The sequence below is a fragment of the Monodon monoceros genome, unplaced genomic scaffold, assembly GCF_005190385.1.
Source record: "Monodon monoceros isolate NGI ecotype Baffin Bay Population unplaced genomic scaffold, NGI_Narwhal_1 Super_Scaffold_22, whole genome shotgun sequence".
NCBI lineage: Eukaryota > Metazoa > Chordata > Mammalia > Artiodactyla > Monodontidae > Monodon > Monodon monoceros.
The window spans coordinates 49,038,041-49,049,105 of NW_021703779.1; positions in this window are offsets into that span (position 1 = coordinate 49,038,041).

Consider the following 11,065-nt stretch of genomic DNA (forward strand, 5'->3'; position numbering starts at 1 on the left):
TATATATATATATATATATATATATATATATATATATATATATATTTGTTTCAGGATGCTGATTATTTTTTTTACATCTTTATTGGAATATAAATGCTTTACAACGATGTGTTAGTTTCTGCTTTATAACAAAGGGAATCAGTTATACATATACATATGTTCCCATACCTCTTCCCTCTTGCGTCTCCCTCCCTCGCACCAGCACAATCCCACACCTCTAGGTGGTCACAAAACACCGAGCTGATCTCCCTGTGCTATGAGGCGGCTTCCCACTAACTATCTATTTTACATTAGGTAGTGTATATATGTCTATGCCACTCTCTCACTTTATCATAGCTTACACTTCCCCCTCCTGATATCCTCAAATCCATTCTCTAGAAGGTCTGTATCTTTATTCACGTCTTAACCCAAGGTTCTTCATGACATTTCTTTTCTTAGATTCCATATATATGTGTTAGCATATGGTATTACTCTTTCTCTTTCTGACTTACTTCACTCTGTATGACAGACTCTAGGTCCATCCACCTGACTACAAAAAACTCAATTTCGTTTCTTTATTTTTTTTTAACATCTTTATTGGGATATAATTGCTTTACAATGGTGTGTTAGTTTCTGCTTTATAACAAAGTGAATCAGTTATACATATACATATGTTCCCATAACTCTTCCCTCTTGCGTCTCCCTCCCTCCCACCCTCCATATACCACCCCTCCAGGCAGTCACAAAGCACCAAGCTGATCTCCCTGTACTATGCGGCTGCTTCCCAATAGCTATCTACCTTACGCTTGGTAGTTTATATATGTCCATGCCTCTCTCTCGCTTTGTCACAGCTCACCCTTCCCCCTCCCCATATCCTCAAGTCCGTTCTCTAGTAGGTTTGTGTCTTGATTCCTGTCTTACCCCTAGGTTCTTCAAGGCATTATTTTTCTTAAATTCCATATATATGTGTTAGCATACAGTATTTGTCTTTCTCTTTCTGACTTACTTCACTCTGTATGAAAGACTCTAGGTCTATCCACCTCATTATAAATAGCTCAGTTTCGTTTCTTTTTATGGCTGAGTAATATTCCATTATATATATGTGCCACATCTTCTTTATCCATTCATCCGATGATGGGCACTTAGGTTGATTCCATCTCTGAGCTATTGTGAATAGAGCTGCAAAGAACATTTTGGTACATGACTCTTTTTGAATTATGGTTTTCTCAGGGTATATGCCCAGTAGTGGGATTGGTGGGTGGTATGATAGTTTTATTTGTAGTCTTTTAAGGAACCCCATACTATTCTCCATAGTGGCTGAACCAATTCACATTCCCAGCAGCAGGGCAAGAGTGTTCCCTTTTGTCCACACCCTCTCCAGCATTTATTGTTTCCAGATTTTTTGATGATGCTCATTCAGACCTGGGTGAGATGATATCTCATTGTAGTTTTTATTTGCATTTCTCTAATAATTAATGATGTTGAGCATTGTTTCATGTTTTTGTTGGCAGTCTGTTTATCTTATTTGGAGAAATGTCTATTTAGGTCTTCTGCCCAGTTTTGGATTGGGTTGTTTGTTTTTTTTGATATTGAGCTGCATGAGCTGCTTGTAAATTTTGGAGATTAATCCTTTGTCAGTTCCTTCACTAGCAAATATTTTCTCCCATTCTGAGGGTTGTCTTTTGGTCTCGTTTATGGTTTCCTTTGCTGTGCAAAAGCTTTGAAGTTTCATTAGGTCCCATTTGTTTATTTTTGTTTTTATTTCCATTTCTCTAGGGGATGAGTCAAAAAGGATCTTGCTGTGATTTATATCATAGAGTGTTCTGCCTATGTTTTCCTCTAAGAGTTTGATAGTTTCTGGCCTTATATTTAGGTCTTTAATCCATTTTGAGCTTATTTTTGTGTATGGTGTTACGCAATGTTCTAATCTCATACTTTTACATGTACCTGTCCACTTTTCCCAGCACCACTTATTGAAGAGGCTGTCCTTTCTCCACTGTATATTCCTGCCTCCTTTATCAAAGATAAGGTGACCGTATGTGTGTGGGTTTATCTCTGGGCTTTTGATCCTGGTCCATTGATCGATATTTGTATTTCTCTGCCAGTACCATACTGTCCTGATCACTGTAGCTTTGTAGTATAGTCTGAAGTCAGGGAGCCTGATTCCTCCAGGTCCATCTTTCATTCTCAAGATTGCTTTGGCTATTCGGGGTCTTTCATGTTTCCATACAAATTGTGAAATTTTTTGTTCTAGTTCTACGAAAAATGCCAGTGGTAGTTTGACAGGGGTTGCATTGAATCTGTACATTCCTTTGGGTAGTAGAGTCATTTTCACAATGCTGATACTTCCAATCCAAGAACATGGTATGTCTCTCCATCTATTTCTCTCATCTTTAATTAATTTCATCTGTGTCTTATAATTTTCTGCATACAGGTCTTTTGTCTCCTTAGTTAGATTTATTCCTGATATTTTAATCTTTTCATTGCAATGGTTAATGGGAGTGTTTTCTTAATTTAATTTTCAGATTTTTCATCATTAGTGTATAACAATGCCAGAGATTTCTGTGCATTAATTTTATATCCTGCTACTTTACCAAATTCATTGATTAACTCTAGTAGTTTTCTGGTAGCATCTTTAGGATTCTCTATGTATAGTGTCATGTCATCTGCAAACAGTGACAGCTTTAATTCTCCTTTTCCAATTTGGATTCCTTTTATTTCCTTTTCTTCTATGATTGCTGTGACAAAAATGTCCAAAACCATGTTGAATAAGAGTGGTGAGAGTGGGCAACAGTTTCTTGTTCCTGTTCTTAGTGGAAATGCTTTCACTGTTTCACTCTTGAGGACGAGTTGGCTGTGTGTTTGTCATATATGGCCTTTATTATGTTGAGGAAAGTTCCCTCTATGCCTACTTTCTGCAGGGTTTTTATCATAAATTGCTGTTGAATTTTGTCGAAAACTTTCTCTGCATCTATTGAGATGATCTTATGGTTTTCCCCTTCAATTTGTTAATATGGTGTATCACGTTGATTGATTTCCATATATTGAAGAATCCTTGCATTCCTGGAATAAACCCCACTTGATCGTGGTGTATGATCCTTTTAATGTGCTGTTGGACTCTGTTTGCTAGTATTTTGTTGAGGATTTTTGCATCTATGTTCATCAGTGATATTGGCCTGTAGTTTTCTTTCTTTGTGACATACTTGTCTGGTTTCGGTATGAGGGTGATGGTCGCCTCATAGAATGAGTTTGGGAGTGTTCCTCCCTCTGCTATATTTTGGAAGAGTTTGAGTGGATAGGTGTTAGCTCTTCTCTAAATGTTTGATAGAATTCTCCTGTGAAGCCAACTGGTTCTGGGCTTTTGTTTGCTGGACAATTTTTAATCACAGTTTCAATTTCAGTGCTTGTGATTGGTCTGTTCATATTTTCTATTTCTTCCTGATTCAGTCTTGGCAGCTTGTGTATTTCTAATCAATTGTCCATTTCTTCCAGGTTGTCCATTTCATTGGCATACATTTGCTTGTAGTAATCTGTCATGATCTTTTGTATTTCTGCAGTGTCATTTCTTACTTCTCCTTTTTCATTTCTAATTCTATTGATTTGAGTCTTCTCCTTTTTTTTCCTGATGAGTCTGGCTAATGGTTTATCATTTTTTTTTATCTTCTCAAAGAACCAGCTTTTAGTTTTATTGATCTTTCCTATCGTTTCCTTCATTTCTTTTTCCTTTATTTCTGATCTGATCTTTATGATTTCTTTCCTTCTGCTTACTTTGGGGTTTTTTTGTTCTTTCTCTAACTGCTTTAGGTGCAAGGTTAGGTTCTTTATTCGAGAAGTTTCCTGTTTCTTAAGGTAAGATTTTATTGCTCTAACCTTCCCTCTTAGAACTGCTTTTGCTGCATCCCATAGATTTTGGGTCTTTGTGTCTCCATTGTCATTTGTTTCTAGGTATTTTTTGATTTCCTCTTTGATTTCTCCAGGGATCACTTCATTATTAAGTAGTGTATTGTTTAGCCTCCATGTATTTGTATTTTTTAAAGATCTTTTCCTGTAATTGATATTTAGTCTCATAGCATTGTGGTCGGAAAAGATACTTGATACAATTTCAATTTTCTTAAATTTACCAAGGCTTGATTTGTGACCCAAGATATCTATCCTGGAGAATGTTCTAAGAGCACTTGAGAAAAATGTGTATTCTGTTGTTTTTGGATGGAATGTCCTATAAATATCAATTAAGTCCATCTTGTTTAATGTATCATTTAAATCTTGTTTTTCCTTATTTATTTTCATTTTGAGTAAAGTGTAAAAATGTAGGTCTTTTAGAATGTATCCAACTATCAGTTTAAAACAAGTAGATATACTTTTAAGTCAACACATGTGAACATGATGGTAAACGTAAATCAAACCCAGCTGTAGATACACAAATATTAGAACAGAAGAAACCCAAACATACCAATAAAGAAAATCATTAAACCACAATGGAAGAGAATAAAAGAGGAAGAGAACAATAGAGAAGGGAGGGAGGAATCAAGATGGTGTAAGTGGACATGGAGCTCACCCCCCACCCCACCATGAACACATGAAGAATACATCTACATGTGGAAGAATACTCACTGAAAACTAACTGGAAACTGGAAGAAGGACTCCTGTTACAACCATGTCTGTAAGAAAGATACACATGTTATCAGGTAGGAAGGGAAGAAAACTGACTGAGTTGAGACCTGAGCCCTTGGGAGAGGATTCATAAGAAAAAGGAGATTACACAGCTGGACACCTCCCCTGGTGAGTGAGTGGTTCAAGCCACAGATTGGGTGACCCTGTCCTGAGGTCTTTCATGGGGGAAACAAGCATCCATAGTTGGTTGGAGCATCTCTGTGACTAAGAGAAGTGTGATGTGAAGCCTGGACTCCACTCAAAAGCAGTGTTCCAGCACTGGCTAGCTTCTGAGGCAGGGAAGCTTCTGGGTTTCCTATGACCACCAAGCCGTACATCCCAGCCAAAACCCAGCAAGTGTTTCAGCCCCCACACTCCATGACACAGTGTGGCACTGGTTATAAGTCAGCCATGACAAGGAAGAAGACAACAATGGGATGTAGAAGTGACCCAATCCCGGGGTGAAGCCATGGTGGGTTGTCATGTGCCATTGTTTGTCCATATTCAAGCAGTAACACAGAAGCAGCCCAGACCTCGGACGATTGCAACTCCACCATGGCTCATTCCAGATATATGCAGAAAGGTCATGCAGGCACTGCCTACATTGTGGGGTGGTTCCACAACTGGGCAGGAGAGGTTGAGCCTGGGGACAGTGATCAACTATGGAAGACAAAGGGAACTTGCCCCCAAAGCAGGGTGGAGAGAGGTGTAATCAAGCTTCTGGGTTTCCCATGACTGCCTTGTGGTAAACCCAGCCTGAGCACAGCAAACACCCCGCTCTACTCACTCCATGCAACAGCACAACAGTGTACATGGGACACCCATGATTAGGGAAAAGACTAGACCTTAGGAAACAGAGGAATCCTGGTTCCAGGGTGGAACCTGAGTGGTGCAGTGGCAACCACTGTTGACACTCCCTTAAGCAGCTCCTCAGAAGTCACCAGATCTATGATGGTGATTGCTCTACCACAGCTCACCTCCTGATACACAAAAAAGTTCCACATGAGCTCAAGCTAGAACTGCAGATCTGTTCCACAACAGGGTAGGGGTGGTGGAGGCTGAGGGCAGTGATCAGCTCTGAGGGACAAAAGGGCCTTGCACCCCTGGCTGCACCTGAACAGAACCACCTGTAGAGGTAGCACTTAAGAACTCTATGGATGGCACTTGTTCCTGCAATCACCTACTCTGGAACAAAAGTCCTTGTGTGGGGAGAGAAAAAAACACACATGTAAAGGAAACAGCCAGATCAGGTAGAACCATAGGGCTTCTACTCCAGCAACTTGGGATCAGTCCCCATCCCCAATAAGGCAGTGATGGCCACTGAGCAGAGAGGAAGTTCTTCCTCACACACATTGCCAGGTCTAGTCCATCCATCTCCAAGTCCACTCCATACAAAAGTGATATCTGCCAACACACCCTGAGGAAAAACGTGACATACATCCACTTCAAATATTTCCACCAAAGGCATTGGACACATGAAGTCTATAGGGAAGCTTCCACATAAGAACAACCCTTCGAGACCACAACAGGTAAGTGTCCCACCTAAATTCATAGGGGTTGAGAAAGTAAAACAAAATGAAAAGGCAGAGGAACTACATTCAACTGAAAGAGCAAGAGTAATTCCCTGAAAAAATAAATAATAAAACAGAAATAAACAATTTACTGAATAAATAATTCAAAACAATGGAAATAAAAGGGATGACTAAATTAGAGAAAATAATTGATGTACACAGTAAACATTTTAAAAGGAAGTAGAAAATATGAAAAAGGACAAACTACAATTAATCAATAGTTTAAATAAAAAACACACAAGAAAGAATGAATAGCAGACTAAGTGATACACAAGAATGCATACGTGATCTGGAAGAAAGAATAATGGAAATCACTCAATCAGAACAGCAAGAAAAGAAAACATATTTTAAAACATGAAAGCAGGCACACGGCCTGGAAAGCTGAGGTGTTGGGCGCCGCAGTTTCACACTAGGATCTCTGGTCTGAAGAGCCGGGTGCACTGCGAATGAAACTAAACAAGCGCAAAGGAAAAGAAAAAAGAAAATACAACAGAAATACATCTACACGTGGAACAACTCCTACAGAACACCTACTGAACGCTGGCAGAAGATCTCAGGCTTCCCAAAAGGCAAGAAACTCCCCACGTACCTATGTAGGGCAAAACAAAAAAGAATAAACAGAGACAAAAGGATAGGGACAGGACCTGCACCAGTGGGAGAGAGCTGTGAAGGAGGAAAGGTTTCCACACACTAGGAAGACCCTTCGTGGGCAGAGACTGCGGGTGGCGGAGGGGGAAAGCTTCGGAGCTGCAGAGGAGAGCACAGCAACAGGAGTGCGGAGGGCAAAGCGGGGAGATTCCCGCACAGAGGATCGGTGCCGACCTGCACTGACCAGCCCGAGAGGCTTGTCTGCTCACCCTCCGAGGCAGGCGGGGCTGTGAGCTGAGACTCGGGCTTTGGTCGGAGCACAGGGAGAGGACTGGGGTTGGCAGCATGAACACAGCCTGCAGGGGTTTAGTGCACCACGGTTAGCAGGGAGGGAGTCTGGGGAAAAGTCTGGACCTGCTGAAGAGGCAAGAGACTTTTTCTTCCCTCTTTGTTTCCTGCTGTGCGGGCAGAGGGGATTAAGAGTGATACTTAAAAAAGCTCCAGAGATGGGTGCGAGCCGCGGCTAAAAGCGCGGACCACAGAGACGGGCATGAGACGCTAAGGCTGCTGCTGCCGCCACTAAGAAGTCTGTGTGAGAGCACAGATCACTATGCCCAACACCCTTCCCGGGAGGCTGTGCAGCCCGCTACTGCCAGGGTCCGGGATCCAGGGACAACTTCCCCGGGAGGATGCACGGTGCACCTAAGGCTGGTGCAAAGACACGCTGGCTTCTGCCGCCGCAGGCACACCCCGCATTGTGCCCCACCCTCCCCCCAGCATCAGTGACCCAGAGCCTGCGAATCGGGGGTTCCTGTAACCCCGTCCTGTCAGAGAAAAGAACAGAAGCCCTCCGGCGACCTAAACGTACAGGCAGGGCCTAATAAAAAGCTGAGCCCCGGGAGCTGTGCAGACAAAGAAGAGAAAGGGAAATCTCTCCCAGCAACCTCAGAATCAGTGTATTAAAGCTCCACAATCAACTTGATGTACCTTGCATCTGTGGAATACATGAATAGACAACGAATCATCCCAAATTGAGGAGGTGGACTTTGAGAGAAAGATTTATTATTTTTTCCCCTTTTCCTCTTTTTGTAAGAGTGTATGTGTATGCTTTTGTGTGAGATTTTGTCTGTATAGCTTTGCTTTCACCATTTGTCCAAGGGTTCTATCCCTCCGTTTTCATTTGTTTTCTTTTTCCTTTCTAAAAAATTTTTTTTCTAGGACTTCCCTGGTGGCGCAGTGGGTGGCAGTCCACCTGTCGTTGCAGAGGACGTGGGTTTGGGTCCAGAAAGCTTCCACATGCTGCAGAGAGGCTGGGCCCGTGAGCCATGGCCACTGAGGCTGTGCGTCCAGACCCTGTGTTCCAAAACGGGAGAGGCCACAGCAGTGAGAGGCCTGTGTACGGCAAAAAAAAATAAGTAAATAAATTCTTAATAGTTACTTTTTATTTTAAAAACTTTATTTTATTATATCTTTATTTTATTTTACCCTCTTTCTTTCTTTATTTCTTTCAACTTTATCTCCATTTTATTCTGAGCTGTGAGGATGAAAGTCTCTTGGTGCTGCAGCCAGGAGTTAGTGCTGAGCCTCTGAGGTGGGAGAGCCAACTTCAGGACACTGATCCACAAGAGACCACCCAGCCCCATGTAATATCAAATGGCGAAAATCTCCCAGATATCTCCATCTCAACATGAACACCCAGCGTCACTCAATGAAAAGCAAGCTACAGTGCTGCACACTCTATGCAAAACAACTAGCAAGACAGGAACACAACACCATCCATTAGCAGAGAGGCTGACTTAAATCATAATAAGTCCACAGACACCCCAAAACACACCACCAGACGTGCACCTGCCAACCAGAAAGACAAGACCCAGCCTCATCCACCAGAACACAGGCACTAGTCCCCTCCACCAGGAAGCCTACACATCCCAATGAACCAACTTTAGCCACTGGGGACTGACACCAAAAACAACGAGAACTACAAACCAGCAGCATGCAAAAAGGAGACCCGAAGCACAGTAAGATAAGCAAAATGAGAAGACAGAGAAACACAAAGCAAATGAAGGAGAAAGATAAAATCCCACCAGACTTAACTAAAGAAGAGGAAATAGGCAGTCTAACTGAAAAAGAATTCAGAATAATAATAGTAAAGATTATCCAAAATCCTGGAAATAGAATAGAGAAAATGCAAGAAACATTCAATAAAGGCCTAGGAAAACTAAAGATGACACAAGCAACGATGAAAAGCACAATAAATGAAATTAAAAATACTCTAAAAGGGATCAATAGCAGAATAACTGAGGCAGAAGAACGGATCAGTTCCTGGAAGATAAAATAGTGGAAATAACTACTGCAGAGCAGAATAAAGAAAAGGTAATGAAAAGAACTGAGGACAGTATCAGACACTTCTAGGACAACATTAAACGCACCAACATTCGAACTATAGCAGTTCCAGAAGAAGAAGAGAAAAAGAAAGGGACTTCCTTCTTGAATATTTGAAGAGATTATAGTTGAAAATTTCACCAATATGGGACAGGAAGTAGCTAATCAACTCCAGGAAGAACAGAGAGTCCCATACAGGATAAATCCAAGGAGAAACATGCCAGGACACATATTAATCAAACTGTCAAAAATTAAATTCAAAGAAAACATAATAAAGCATCAAGGGAAAAACAACCAATAACACACAAGGGAATCCCCATAAGGTTAACAGATACTCTTTCAGCAGAAACTCTGCAAGCCAGAGGGACAGGCAGGAAATATTTAAAGTGATGAAGGAGAAGAACCTACAACCAAGACTACTCTACCCAGCAAGGATCTCATTCAGATTTGATGGAGAAATTAAAAACTTTAGAGACAAGCAAAAGCTGAGAGAGTTCAGCACCACCAAACCAGCTTTACAACAAATGCAAAAGAATCTTCTCTAGGCAAGAAACACAAGAGAAGGAAAAGACCTACAATAACAAACCCAAAACAATTAAGAAAATGGAAATAGGAACATACATATCGATAATTGCCTTAAATGAATATGGATTAAATGCTCCCACCAAAACACACAGATTGGCTGAAGGGATACAAAAACAAGAGCTATATATATGCTGTCTACAAGTAACCCACATCACACCTAGGGACACATACAGACTAAAAGTGAGGGAATGGAAAACGTTATTCCATGCAAATCGAAACCAAAAGAAAGCTGGAGTAGCAATACTCATATCAGACAAAATAGACTTTAAAATAAAGACGATTACAAGAGACAAAGAAAGACACTACTTAATGATTAAGGGATTGATCCAAGAAGGAAATATAACAATTGTAAATATTTATGCTCCCAATATAGGAACACCTCAATAAATAAGGCAAACACTAACAGCCATTAAATGGGAACTCGACAGTAACACATTCACAGTAGGGGACTTTAACACCTCACTTTCACCAATGAAAAGATCATCCAAAATGAAAATAAATAAGGAAACAGAAGCTTTAAATGATACATTAAACAAGATGGACTTAATTGATATTTATAGGACATTCCAACCAAAAACAACAGTATACACATTTTTCTCAAGTGCTCATGGAACATTCTCCAGGATAGATCATATCTTGGGTCACAAATCAAGCCTTGGTAAATTTAAGAAAATCGAAGTTGTATCAGATATCTTTTCCGACCACAACGCTATGAGACAAGATATGAATTACAGGAAAAGATCTGTAAAAAAATACAAACACATGGAGGCTAAACAATACACTAATTAATAACGAAGTGATCCCTGAAGAAATCAATCAGGAAATAAAAAAATACCTAGAAACAAACGACAATTGAGACACAACGACCCAAAACCTATGGGGTACAGCAAAAGCAGTTCTAAGAGGGAAGTTTATAGCAATATAAGCCTACCTTACAAAACAGGAAACATATTGAATAAACAACCTAACCTTGCACCTAAAGCAATTAGAGGAAGAAAAACAAAAAAACCCCCAAAGTTAGCAGAAAGAAAGAAATCATAAAAATCAGATCAGAAATAAATGAAAAAGAAATGCAGGAAACGATAGCAAAGATCAATAAAACTAAAAGCTGGTTCTTTGAAAAGATAAACAAAATGGATAAACCATTAGCCAGACTCATCAAGAAAAAAAGGGAGAAGACGCAAATCAATAGAATTAGAAATGAAAAAGGAGAAGTAACAACTGACACTGCAGAAATACAAAAGATCATGACAGATTACTACAAGCAACTCTATGCCAATAAAATGGACAACCTGAAAGAAATGGACAAA